The sequence below is a fragment of the Benincasa hispida genome, chromosome 7 (genome assembly GCF_009727055.1).
Source record: "Benincasa hispida cultivar B227 chromosome 7, ASM972705v1, whole genome shotgun sequence".
NCBI lineage: Eukaryota > Viridiplantae > Streptophyta > Magnoliopsida > Cucurbitales > Cucurbitaceae > Benincasa > Benincasa hispida.
The window spans coordinates 35,113,695-35,128,418 of NC_052355.1; the positions used below are offsets into that span (position 1 = coordinate 35,113,695).

At 35.7% G+C, this 14,724-nt stretch overlaps 1 long non-coding RNA gene across 2 annotated transcripts; it reads left to right on the forward strand.

Moving 5' to 3' along the window:
* The first annotated feature begins 4,408 nt into the window (after window positions 1-4,408).
* LOC120081832 lies at window positions 4,409-6,434 on the forward strand. Of its 2 annotated transcripts, XR_005482957.1 has the most exons (5): window positions 4,409-4,843; window positions 4,925-4,989; window positions 5,232-5,285; window positions 5,389-5,462; window positions 6,248-6,434. It is a non-coding gene; the product is annotated as an uncharacterized LOC120081832 (long non-coding RNA). The 2 variants fall into 2 exon arrangements; XR_005482956.1 differs by having other exon boundaries at window positions 5,389-6,434.
* The last annotated feature ends 8,290 nt before the right edge of the window (window positions 6,435-14,724 follow it).

The following is a 14,724-nucleotide window of genomic DNA, read 5'->3' on the forward strand; positions in this document are numbered from 1 at the left end:
TGGGACATCTTCTGGGTTCAACTTTTTCCCTTGAACAACCACTACATGAGCTAGATAGGCTTTACATCTATTGCTTAACAGTTTTTGAGCTTTCACTGTCGATATCAAATTCCCTGTGACTAATCATTTGCTTCCTGTCAGCATTGCATCCTGGCCATTTGATTTTCTGAGCACCACCTCCTTCTTGTAACAGTCTACTGAAGCATGATACTTACTTATAAAATCCATCCCTAGGATAGTATCAAACTCTAACAATCTAAAGGAAGTAAATCAGCATAGAAGTTCTGACCATTGATCAGTACCTCACAATGATTATAGAATCTATCTACATCTCATCTCTCAAAGGGGTAGAGATAAATAACTCTTCAGGCATAGGTTCAACCAACCTATCTATACTAGATGCATACATGCTAGATATAAATGAATGTATGGCACCAAGATCAAATAAAAAATAAGCAGACTTTCCACATAAGATAACATTACCGGTCACAACATCTGAAGACTCCGTAGCCTTCTGGTGTGTCACGACATACACTCGCCCCTGCTGCTGGGGTCAACCTACGACATTCTTCTGCTTGGCACCACTCGACCCTTCGCCCTGATTTTCAGCACTCTTTGGTTGGTTAACTGTCTGGGAGGTCGACTATTGTGTTGTTGGAACGTCCCTATTCATCTGGGGATAGTCCCTCTTGAAATGTCCTGTTTGTCCGCATTGGAAACATGCACCTCTGCCACTATAACATGCCCCAAAATGCCTCTTGCCACAACTAGGGCATGTCGGTCTCCTGTTTGTGCTGGCTACTGACTCACCAGCTCGTGGCATCTCTGATCGGCTAACTGCAATGGTCAAGGATCTCGTTTTCCTTTTCTTGGATCCCTACCAACTGGTTCTCCTGAAATGGCTTCCACTAGTTTGGGTTACAACTAGAGATCAGAATCCCCTGTTTCTAGCCCTACTACGGCCTCAATGCCTCTTGGCAACTGCTCAACATCTGCCAAACTCCGCTCGACTCGTATTGCTGTTTCTACTAACTGGTTAAAATCTAACCAATTAGCCGTAGACGTCACCGGAGTTCTAATTTCTTTCCTCAAACCTTGTTCAAATTTCCTGCATCTATTTCTTTCCTCAGTAATAATCGGTAGAGCATACTGTGATAACTCTGTAAACTTCTGCTCATATTCTGCCACCGACATCATTCCCTGTGTTAATCTGAGGAACTAATCCCTTTTTACATCTCGGAACGAGCTGGGGTAATACTTATCTTCAATGGCCTTCCTGAACTCAGGCCATAACATCGCATCTGTACTGGCTCGTCTGGTGGATATCACTTTCCACCATTTCTCTGCTCCTTTCTATAGTAGAAAGGTGACTAATCCTACTTTTCTGTCCTCTGAACAACTCATAACATCGAAACATTTTTCAACTACATCGAGCCATAACTCAGCTTCAGCCGGATCTGTTGCACCTTCAAATGTCATTGCCCCTAGGGCTTTAAACCTCTCAATACCATATTTCTTCTCTGGGTCGGCTCGTATAGAGCCCACATTGGTTGCTAATCTTTGCACTATCCTATCAAAAACTACATCTTCTAGCTAAGAATCTGCCCTTGCCTGGGGGGTACTGGACTCTCCCTCAGACATCATTTCCTGACCTACTGGATCATTCACCTTCTTTTTGCCACTCGGTGGGTTCTCTCCAACCTCCGGGCTCCTATTGGTAGAGTCAGTATTCCTCCCACCTGTTTGTTTACTCGGTCTCCACGTTGCCTCGGTATTTCACCTAAATCAATGTATACATATTAAGGACTCACACTTAGAGAATTAGACTTATACATGAACTTCCCCTCTCATTTCCAAAATCTTATGCTCTGATACCAACTTGTCACACCCCCTCCCAGATTATCCTTTTAATCTGGAAGAGGATATGACCGTGGTAGTTACTAGCCCTACTGCTAGCACCCACCACCCAAGCCTTCTAATCTAAATAACAACATGCTGAAAACATTAGTAATATACGCATACAACAAACCTCCCTTAAGGTTCTACAAAGATTACATAAATACATGCATACAGCTAGGACATTACTTTTACAGAAAAAATATTCACAGATGGCCCAAACGTTCCTAAAGAAGCCTTAGTCCCTCTCGAAATATGTGTACATAAAACAGATCATCAACCTAAGTCTTCTTAATAAGCTGAGTCTTTTAGTGGCAAGCAGCAGCAGGAATCAACCTTGAAGAAACTGACCGTTACCTGAGAAGGGAAAACACAGAGGTTCTGTGAGCTTAAAGGCCAGTGAGTGACTATAACATCGTATAACATTATGCATTATATTACTATAAACATGTAAATATATTAATGAGTGTTTCAAGCAATTGTCACTAAATGTGGCTTTACACCATTCTTAGATATCATCAAACATCATTATTTCCTAGTTGAGAACGAGCCTAAATGCTCTAGCTCCCAACGTTTATTACCGATCAAGAGACCCATATTTCGGCCTCTCATTCAGAACTTCTTACTTGCACGTGGCCATACTAAGTACCATCATATCTTAGGTACTTCTGCTCAGATACCTTCTCAAATTTGTCCTTTAGTATTGAGCTACTAAGATACCTTCTCAAACGTCCTTCAGTATCAAATTGGCCATATACCTTCTCAAATGTCCTTCAGTATCAAATTGGCTAGGTACCTTCTCAAATGTCCTTCGATACCAAATCGGTTAGATACCTTCTCAAATGTCCTTTGGTACCAAATCGGTTAGATAACTTCTCAAATGTCCTTCGGTATCAAATGTGTATTTTGTAACATCAAATTAAGTTCCATTGCCTAGTATTTACACAAGAACTGTTCCATTGCCACTCATTTACAAAATAACTCATTCTCCCATAGCCTTCCTCTAGGAAGCATATATCACAATTAGAACATAGCTTTTGTAATGGTTACACGACGTATCTTGGCCTGTGCTACACACATACAAGCCGGAAACATGCACTAAATTATTCTCCTGCCATTTGTTGCTTGAGGAAGTATAATTTCATCATTAATGTCACTGTGCTTTACTTGATCATATATGCGTGAGTATTGGAAACCTTAAGTTTACTTAGTCACTCACCGCTCGTTAGGCTCTTAATGGTTTGTACGCTTGCCCTAGCTCATTTTGGCCTAAAAAGATATAATTCCCGATTAAACTACTTAGAATTCTTAGTAAAATACCTCAATTAATTCATTTATTGAAAGAACTTTCATCAACACAGAAAACTTTACTGGCGAGATCCCCCTGAGCGAGGTCAGCGAGATCCCCCTAAGCGATGTTAGCGAGATCCTCTAGAGCGATGCTAGCGAGATCTACTAGAGTGAGATCAGGCTTTTCCTGGAAAATTTCATCCTAGCGATACTCACCTCAATTCCTAGCGAGATTTCCTTGTAAAGCGAGATTGGCGAGATTCTCTAGAGAGATACTAGCGAGATTTCCTTTATAGGCGAGGTCCTCATCCCCACATCTCGCTATAACTCCCACGGTGAACTGGTTGTTTGTTCAACCCAAGCAGCTGTCTGCTTATGCACCATTTCCCTGTTACAATTTTAAAAATTCATAACTTGAAATTCAGAGCTCTTTTCAAGAAACTTCCTTCTACAAACTTGTTTAGAATTGAGTTACTTTCTTACCTTAAACTTTCAGCCAAGAATTCCTTCAAGTTTGGCCTGGAACTTCCAATCTTCACCTCGGGCCCCGAGTAACCCAAGATTCTTCCTCCTCTGTTCTTTCTTCACTTCTTGTTCTTCTCCTTGTGCAAACTTCCTCTGGCAAGACAACCTCGTAAACTAGCTTCTCTCAATTTTCGAATGGCACTAATTTTACTAAAATTTGCTAATGTCAATTGTCGAAACCATGCTTTTGAAGTTCTTCTTCCAAAAACTTCCCACGACCTCCAGAGTTCAAGGATTAACTGCCACGTCACCCCTCATTTAGTATGTTTTTCCTTCCCTTCCATCATAACTCCTATAGAAAAACATGAATTGCTACTTAATAAATATATAATATGACATTACTTTGGCTAAACATACTTATCTAGGAAACCTAGAGTTCAGGGTTTACATGTAGAGCCAAACTGTAACATTCCGAAATTTTGTTCTTAATATAATTTCAGTATCTTCTAATATTTAAGGACATTTTTGGAATTTTGAAAATTCAATTTTTAATAATTGTTATTTTATGTGGAAGAATTGGTTTAATTTTAAATTTGGGTTTGAAGAGGAAAAGGAAAGAATTGGAAATGGTTATATATATATATATATGTATAGTAAGTTGGGTTTTCTTTTTTAAGAATAAAAATAAAATATTTATTTTATTTCCTTGTGAGTTATTATTATTTTTTTTATTTAAAACCTAAAAGTCCTACCCCTCTCTTTCAAGTGCAAGCAGTTCCCCTCCCTTCACCTCTCCGTTTTCTTTCTTCCTCTTTGCGTTAGCCCCTGTCCTGCCACGATCGTCGACCTCGAAGTGCCGCTGTCCGTCGCCTCCTGGACCCGCTGGATTTGAAGCTGAATGCTAGCTATCAACTCTTCGTGTTGGTGTAAGTGCCTCCAGCCGCCAGTTGCTTGCTCACCCGCACATCGTTCTTCTCTCCCAGCCGTACCGCACGTCTGTCGTTCCGTTGCCGTTGACCGAAGCCAACCTTCGAACGCCATCCCTCACCTCAACTTCTTTGCGCGTCATTCCAGCCATCTGTAGCCGTCCGCCTAGCCCCTGTCTCGCCTCGCCACCAACTTTGTAGTCCTTCACTAGCGTCTTCCGACCAAGCGTCGGGTCTCGCACACCTTGCTAGAATTTGGATCTTGGGTAGGTGTTTTATTTTGGAAATCTTGGATACCCATTTAAGTTTGGTTCAATTATATTGATACTGACTATTTCTCAATTTAGATTGAGGGTTCAAGGTGTCAAGAACCACTATCCAACGACATAAGGTTCCGGAATGATGACTTTTGGTAGGTTTTGGTTTTCGTTCTTCAAAGATTTTTGTTATCAAATGGATAGTTGGCCTAATTATGGATTAAATCTTGATTGTGGAAGATTAATTTGAGATTTCAAGGAGGTTTGGAACCACCGTCCATCAATATTAAAAGGGTTTTGTCACGCTTTGGCAAGTGTATTAAGTCTTGGTACCATTGATTTAAATATAGTATGTTGGAATTTGGAGGTTCTAATCATTATCATTAAATTTGCACAGTTTGGGGCATTTGTTGGGAGGTTGGGAGCAATTTTGAAACGAGCTATACTTTGGGTAAAGAATATTTGAATTTGTTTGGATTTATTTCGGCAATATTTAGGTAGCTTTGTTTGAAATTAGGCCCCTGATGTTGAAATTGAAATGGCTTAACGTTTAGGGATTGGTTCAAGAATTCTACTCAAGATAAAAAGAGGACTTTGAATTGCTAATTTCCTTGGACATAAATTTGAGGTAAGTAACTATACCCTCGGGCCAGGTAATATTAAACATGATGTATTGAGGTTGTTTATTAAATTGATTGTTATGTATGATTTTCTTGAGTGAGTTACATGAACTAGATACACATGAAAGAGGATTGAATGCTAGCATGATTTAAGTAAATTTTATTCTTGGAGATTCTATTGAATCTGAGGATGATGAGATGTATATGTGTGTTATGGAACTATGATGATGAGATGTATATGTATGTTATGGGACTATGATGATGAGATGTATATGTATGTTATGGAACTATGATAATGAGATGTATATGTATTATATAGAACCATGTTATGATACTTGTGATGTTGAAATCGTGATAGTATCCTCACTATTAGTTAGATACCCACTAGAGGTTGTGTGTCCTTTAGGATTCACTAGAGGTGTTGGTTTCCTTCGGGATCCACCAGAGGTGTTGTTTCCTTCGCGACTCACTAGAGTTTCCTTCGGGATTCACTAGAGGAAGTGGTTTCCTTCAGGATCCACCAGAGGTTGTGTTTCCTTTGAGATTCACTAGAGGTGGTGTTTCCTTCGAGGTTCACCAGAGGTTGTGGGTCCTACGGGACCAACTAGAGGTAGTGAATATACTTAACTACATGAGAATGAAGTTTAGTTATTCATGTATGTGTGTGTCCCATGAGGACTAGGGGAGTGCTTACATCCCATCAAAGGTAGGCATCTAGAGGACATAGATGCTTAGCCTGACCCCAGTAGTGGGGTTACTTACTGAGTATCCCGTTCTCATTTTTATGTTTCAGGTAAGTGTAGGGACGCGTCGGTGAATGACAAGAGGAATCCATGAACGAGCCACTGGGGACTAATTTTATGCTTACACTCATGATATTTAGATTTCTTTTCATGTTTTTCAACTTTCAGTTTTAATGTTAATGTTTGAAACTTACGGTTAAGATTTGTTTTCAGACCTATTTATTATCATTTATGATTTATGGGTACCCTATCATTTGTTTTTAATATTTGAATTTAATGGAGGCCTTTTGAATTTATCTTATTTATTTAGCATTTATTTCACTATAAAAAGGTGTCGTTTTAAGTTTCATGCATGCTATGTGTTTAGTGACAGCCTAGCTTGAGTCCTAGGGGGTCGGGCCGTTACACAAAATGATTATATTAGCCCGATGATGATGATGCCAGCATTTGGTTTAGGATATTATGATTAAGAGGCTGGTCCATTGTCTTCATATCGGCATGGACATGGGCGCGACCGTGGAGAGCATAATTAATATTTATATTATGAAGTGCCTATAGAGGTAATTAAAAAATAAATCGAAGACCAAAAACTCATGGAAATAGCTAACAATTAAATTCAGAAAAATATGGCGAACAAAATATCTAAATATATTTGCAAATAACTATATATATTATAGAAAATCAGTTGAGCACTTATCGTAGAAAGCAATAAAATGAAGAAGACAATAACAAAAAGTCATGGAATAAAATGAGTAAATAAAATGGTAGAATCTTTTGCAATTGAAATATATTTTTAAATGATTGTATTTTCGAGAAAAAAATTAGAATTAAATTGTAAATCTTTGAAAAAGCACATACAAGAAAAGAAATAAATCAATAAAGTTAATTTTGGTGTAAAATCGAGCATCACAAATACTAAAAAAATAATATAAATAAATAACATAAATAAAATAAAGTAAATAAGAAAATAATGAAATAATGATTTTTTTTTTTTAATTTCTCCCCAAAAAGTTGGGATTTCTCACCAATATTTTATTCATACACCCATATGAACCCACCAAATCCCTTTAGTCAATTTGGCAAGTTGGAAGTGGGTTTATTTGGACACTAATTATGTGTAGTTGTAAAACAAATGACCAACATATACAAAGACACGTGGAAACATGAAGGATGGACATCTATTTTAGTGTAATGTTTATATAATACTCCCACTTAGATGCTCATTATATATATGAAATATGACTCGTTAAAACCTTACTAGAAAAAACCCTAGTGATCAAAATCTTACTAGGAAAACCCAATGGAAAAACCCTAGTGAAGAAAAAAGATTACATATTTCATATAATTTATACTCCTGAAAAATACGACATATTTGCTCCACCTCATAGAAAAATCACTTGAGATCTCTGAGTCGTCGTATTCTAATGTTGTGCACCAATTTCTCAAAGGTTGTAGTAGGTAACGACTTCGTAAATAAGTCAGTCAGGTTATCCTTCGAACAAATTTGTTATACAGTGATGTTGTCATTTTCTTCAAGATCATGAGTGTAGAAAAGTTTTAGTGAAATATGCTTTGTTCTATCTCCTTTAATATATCCTCATTTGATTTGAGCTATACATACTGTGTTGTACTCAAAGAATGTCGCTGGAAGATTTTTACTAGAAGACAAACCACATGTTCCACGAATGCGCTGAATTATTGATCTTAGTCATATACATTCTCAACTTGCCTCATGAATTGCAAGAATTTCAGCATGATTTAAGAAAGTAGCCATTATGGTCTGTTTCATTGATTGCCATGATATAGCAGTTCCTTGGTATGTGAACAGATAGCCTGTCTGAGATCTAACTTTATGTGAATCAGATAAATATCCAAAATCTGCGTCGTCAACTAGAACAAAATTTGATTTATTTGAGTAAAACAAACCCCATGTCGATCATTCTTCGGAGATAATAGAATATATGCTTAATTCCGTTCCAATGTCCTTTTGTTGGAGAAGAACTATATCTTGCTAATAAATATACTAAAAATGCAATATCTGGTATTATATTATCAACAAGATACATAAGTGCACAAAATGCACTAAGATATGGTACTTCAAGACCAATAAGTTCTTCATTATTATCTCGAGGTCGAAATATATCTTTGATCACATCTGGTGAACGAACTTCCATTGGAATGTTCAATGGATGTGCTTTGTCCATATAAAATCTTTTCAAAATTTTTCCTGACTGATGAATAAATATCCTATCTGCTAAATGCTCAATTTACAAATTAATTATAAACACTAAGTCATTAAATAATGAAATTTGACAATTAAGTTTGATGAGATTTTTCATGATAAGGACTAAATTGTTTCAAATTTGAATTTATAGACCTAATTCTTATAAAATTAAACGTATAAGGACTAGAATATTATATGCTAAAGTTGTTTAAACACATAAATTGTTACAAATTTGAAAGTAAGGTGACATAAATTGTTGCATATCAAAGTTCGAGGACTAAATAATCATTACTTCTACAAAAGCTTAGGATCAAAAATGATTTTTAACCTATATATATTTATATATGCTTGATAATTATTGGAAAAATTGCAAAAAGTACTCGTAAAGTATGGTGGTAGCTAGTTGTAATTAAACCCTCAAACTTTTAATTGTAAAAATTGAGCACTCAAACTTATGCAAATATTAAAATAGGATCCTCAAACTTAAATGATATTAGAAATTGTAACAATTGTATAAGTTTAAGGGTTCAATTTTTATCATTTTGGAGTCCAATTTCTACAACTATTATAAGCTACTCATCCAATTTTTATAACTCTTAACATAAAGTTCCAGATCTTCCACAACTTGTTAGCATATTGATGTTTGAAAATAGGGTTGATTGAGGTTAACATTTTCCAACTACAGTTGACTTTACAAAAAGGAATAATTTGAAAGAATGAATGTTCTTGCTAGCTAGTTTGAGTCAACCATGCAACCCATAAATTAGAATATATTCTTTTAAATGTCAGAAACAAAGCAAAAGCAAAGCATAGACAACCCAAGCAACTATATATAGATGCATAATCTAATCAACTATATATGTTGATTAGATTCTTCCCTTTCATGTTAGATTCTATCTTCTTTCTTTCATATCTTTTATGATTTGGTGAATGGTTGGATTTGCTACACGAACATGGAAGGAAGAGAAGTTTAGTATGATGATGAATAGTGTTGTTTGATAGCCAAAAATGACTTGCCTGCTATATTCAAATATGATAAGTTTTAGATTAATGCACACAATTTGATTTTTATCAGGCAGTCATTTTGGCTAAATCGACAAACTCTTCTCCATCATTCTAGACCTTCTCTTTCACTAGAGTATGATAAAAGTGCAACTACGAGCTCATTCTTCCCATTTAAGGATGTTGTGAATGTTAACTTTTGTTTATAATATTTGGTATTAGACTTGTTAGTAAATTTCACCAATCTCTTTTTTATGCTTAAATATATAGATTGCTCGTTGAATATCAACGCTAGTTTTTTCGTTAGGTAGTTGATCTCAAATGTCAAAAAATGTATATTTTATTTATTTATTTATTTATGTTCTTTTTTCTTGTTTCTTCTTGCCACAAAATATTTGACTATTCAAGTGATAAAAGAATTCAATTAAAAAAAATATTGCCACATGATAGCACCGAAAATGTATTATCTTGCTATGTTTAATTCAGGATTGTTCTTAAACTTTACGTGTTTATTTGGTGATTTTATAGGTTTCGAGCATTTAAGAGGTAGAGTCAACGTTAGTGACGAAATGGAGCTAAAACAAACCAAAATCGAGCTAAATTGCATCAATCAGGAAAGAAGAATCCAAAATGGCATCATGACACTCTACGATGTTGTAAGATAGAAAGCCCCTATTTCGTGAAAAGCACATAGCGCCACAACGCTTCAAAGTTCATCGCGCGCATCTGTCCGCCAATGCTGCGATGTTGTACCCTATCACCACGGCACCAACTCGATTTATATGAAAGGGTTGTTCAGCTGCCTAGGGCTATTATTTCGGATTCCAGCTAATTGTAGTGCGTTTTCTTTCTATTTTTCTTCTGTCTTTTTTTTTTTTTTTTTTTTTTTAAATTTTTTAATTTTTATCTTGATGTCTCAAAACTCTACTCGGTCGATCTTCATGACAATTATTGGCTAAGGTACTTATTCTAAATTAGGTATAGAGTAATTTTCCCCCTATATTATAACTTGTGAGGTTTAGATCTTTCTATAACTCTGGGAATTGTTCTTTAGATTCTTTTGCTGTGATTGAATGATTATGATTATATTTTTTCTTTGAAGTCTAGGTTCCGAATTACAATACATGACATATGATTGTGATTTGATTAAAAGTTACCAAGGGTTAGACTAACTTGTAAATCATTAATTGGGCTCTCACACAACTTTTTAAATGAGTTGGCTAAGTTTAGATTATATAGGAATTAAGTCGATGAACCTATGATCAAGTTAACTCGAAAGCCTAAGTTAGACCATTTAATTATTGAATTCAATATCTCTTTAATTTTTCTACAATTAAATTTTTCTTGCAATCAAGTAATTTCAAACCCCCCTTTAATTACATAGAATTGCTAACCACTTAATTTGAAAACTCTTCGGTTCCCTTTGTTCGACCCATGCTATAGATGGGTAGAACTTAGATTTTTTATTATTTTTCTAAGAGGTATTGTAATTAAAGTGTGAGGTGGAAGAATCGAACCTCAAACCACGAGGTTGATAGTATAAACATTATTCCAGTTGAGCTACGATTTTGTTGGCTAAAGTCTCATAATTTATTAGTGGACTAATTATTAATTATGCAGTATTGATTTATCCATTAATTGAAAAAAAATCTAAGTTATTATATGTATTCTTGAATATTATGTAGTTGAAATACAAAGTGGATTATGTTCAAGAAATAATCTAAAGGTCTATAGTATATGGATAAGGTTGGGTGTCTTATACTTGTGATACTACGGATACAACCCACTTTGTAATAGCTACAAATAGTTTGATCCCCGTTCATGTGGAGACATTTGAATGGGGATATCCTATACAAAGAGTTTGTCTAAGATCGGACCGCGAAATATTTAATCTCTCTTTGTAAATTCGTTGATTGATGAGATTAATATTTCATAGGATGATCATGTACGACGCGATCTTAATCTTGAGTGATTTATAAACTCTTGTTTGTGAGGTCAGTACTTTGATTTGCATAAGTGAGAGTGGCCTGAGTTGCCGACTCAATATGCCTATCATTTTGGGACTTGACTAAATGGGGAGCTAGGAACATATTTTCACAAGATAGAATTTGCTCATTCTCGCATAGGGTAGGTAGATGAGTAGTTCCCTTAAGTGTCGATTTTGGATCCTGAACAACGGGCCCCACCCTCGGGCCCATTCTCTCACTGGCCCAAGAGAGACCTAGTTTATGGTTGGACCATGAACGTCCAAGGGAGACCTAGTTTATGGTTGGACCATGAACAAATTGTTCATTAGAGGAATTAATTACATAGGAGAAATGGACATTTTGACCCAACTATAATTATGAACCACTCGTGAAGGATCAACTTACTTTAATTATATTTATGAACACAACTTGTCCTACAATGTATAAGAGTACAACTACGGACCTATAGTGGTTTGCCTTGTAGTTAATAATTAATCTTGAATCATTAGAGCTTATAATCTGTAAGTCCATAAGACTCCCTTACTAGCTCACCATAGACCAATAAAGATCAAATATGTTAAAAAAAATTGAAATGTTCAAATTTATGAAGAAAAATATTAATTGTAATGGATATAATTAAATACATATTTTATTATAAAGTTTATTTAGATGAGATTCAAATTATAACTTTATAATATGAAGAATTAATTTATTTGAATATGATTCAAATAGTTAACTATTTATTTGGATGAGATCCATATAAATAAATAAATGATTTAATTTGAATAAGATTTAAATTAAATAATATTAGGAGAATTAGTTTATTTAAATATGATTCAAATAAATAATTAATTAATTTGAATAAGATTCAGATTAAAGAGAATTTGCAAAAGATACATATTTAAATATGATTTAAATACTTTAACTCTTTTAATATGAGATACTAAGTGGGAATATGTATTTTATTAGATATTATTGAATATTTAATTTAAAATATATGTAGAGGGATTCTAATTAGGAGTGACCCAGTATCTATAAATACGGCCCTAGGGAGTTGTAACAACCCGATCTTTCGAGTACTCTAACAAGGGTCGTTACTCATAATACACATTTAAAACCAAATATTTTGACCATAAAATCTATTAAAATTATTGAAAAATAAGGAGAAAAGAGAAGAGACAAGACAAGGCTTACGTAGAAAACCTTAACACAGGGAGAAAAAAAACCACAATAGAGAAGTTTTATTATTTTAATGTCATACATATAAGAGACCCCAACCTCAAATATAAATAGAATGAGGGAAAACCCTGATTTAGTAGGCATAAAGTAAAAAGACAAAAATGCCCTTAGGGCTAAAGCACCATATTTCAACACTCCCCCTCAAGTTGCGGCGTAGATATCAGCTAGACCCAATTTGCTAACACAAGCTTCAAAAGTCTGTCTCGATAACCCTTTGGTAAGAACATTTGTGACCTGTTGGCCTGAAGAAACGTAGGGAATACAAATCACGTCGTGGTCTAACTTCTCTTTAATAAAGAGTCTGTCAATCTCAACGTGTTTAATTCTATCATGTTGCATTGGATTGTTGGCAATACTGATGACAACCTTATTATCACAATACAGTTTCATGGGATTAGGATTGTCTTGGTGAAGATCAGACAAAACTTTTTGTGACCATATTTTTTCACACACTCCTAGGCTCATAGCTCTATACTCTGCCTCAGCACTACTCCTGTCAACCACACCCAGTTTCTTACTCCACCAGGTAACCAAATTTCCCCATACAAAGATACAATATCCCAAGGTTAACTTTCTATCGGTTACTGATCCTACCCAATCTGAGTCAGTATATGCTTCGATACTCCGTTTGTCATATTTTCTAAAAACTAAGCCCTTTCCTAGGTGGATTTCAAATATCTCAGAATTCGAGGAACTGCTTCCATGTATTCCTCATATGGACTCTACATGAACTGACTTACCACACTTACAGCATATGATATATCATGTCGGCTATAAGATAGGTAAATAAATTTTCCCTTAAGGCATTGATACCTCTCTTTATTTACAAGAACTCCTTCTGTAATATTTTTCAGTTTGCCATGGACTTCAACAAGAGTGTCAACAGGTTTACATTCGATTATTCCCATTTTCTTTAACAAGTCCAGTGTATATTTTCGTTGAGACACAAATATTCCTGCTTTCGATCTTGCCACTTCCATCCCAAAAAAATATCTCAAACTACCAAGATCTTTGATCTCAAATTCGCCTGCCATATTTTGCTTCAACTTAACAATCTCTTCCGTATCATCTTCTGATAAAATGATATTATTGACATAAACCACCAAAATAGCAATCTTCCCTGGTAGTGGTCTTTTGGTGAACAAGGTATGATCATAATGCCCTTGAACAAACCCTTGGGATTTAACAAACATAAAAAATCTATCGAACCACACTATCGGAGATTGTTTGCAAACATGGTTCCCAAATTTAGCTTCGAAACCTGGAGGAGGGCTCATGTAAACCTCTTCTTCTAAATTACCATTCAGGAAGACATTTTTTATATTCAGTTGATGTAGAGGCCAGTCCTTATTCACGGCAACGGATAGAAGAACTCAGATTGCATTGAGCTTAGCCACTGGGGAAAAAGTTTCTGAATAGTCAATCCCATATGTTTAAGTGAACCCTTTAGCTACTAACCTGACCTTATATCTTTCAAGCATTCTGTCAGATTTATACTTCATCGCGAACACCCATTTGCATCCAACAGTTTGTGACCTTTAGGGAGGGCCACCAGATCCCAAGTTTTATTCGCTTCAAGGGCTCTCATTTCTTCCATTACTGCTGCTTTCCACTTGGGAACTTCTATAGTTGTGTGCACACTGGTAAGAATTGCTAGAGCATCCAGTTGGGTAGTAAAGGCTTTAAAACCAGGAGACAAATTCCTATAGGTCAGAAAGATCTGCACAGGGTACTTGGTGCATGACCTGGTTTCTTTCTATAGAGCAATTGGCATATCAAGAGTGGTATCATAATTGCCAGTTTTCTCCGACCTCTTTCCAGTATCAGAGTACTGACTCTGCTCGGACTCCTGTGACAAGTCCTCATTCTCTTGAGGACCTTCCAACACCTCATTACCATATTTAGTTTCACCCTTTTCTGAGCTTGTCTCACCATCTTCTACACATCCAGAGTTTCCTTCAAGGACATTATCTGAAACAAAAGGATCTTGAACTTGAGCTGGTGCTGGTTCTGATTCTTGGACACTTTCGATGAGACAACAGGGGTTTTCTGGGTTTCCTTTTTGAGATTCTTCCTGTAATATATTATCCACGAC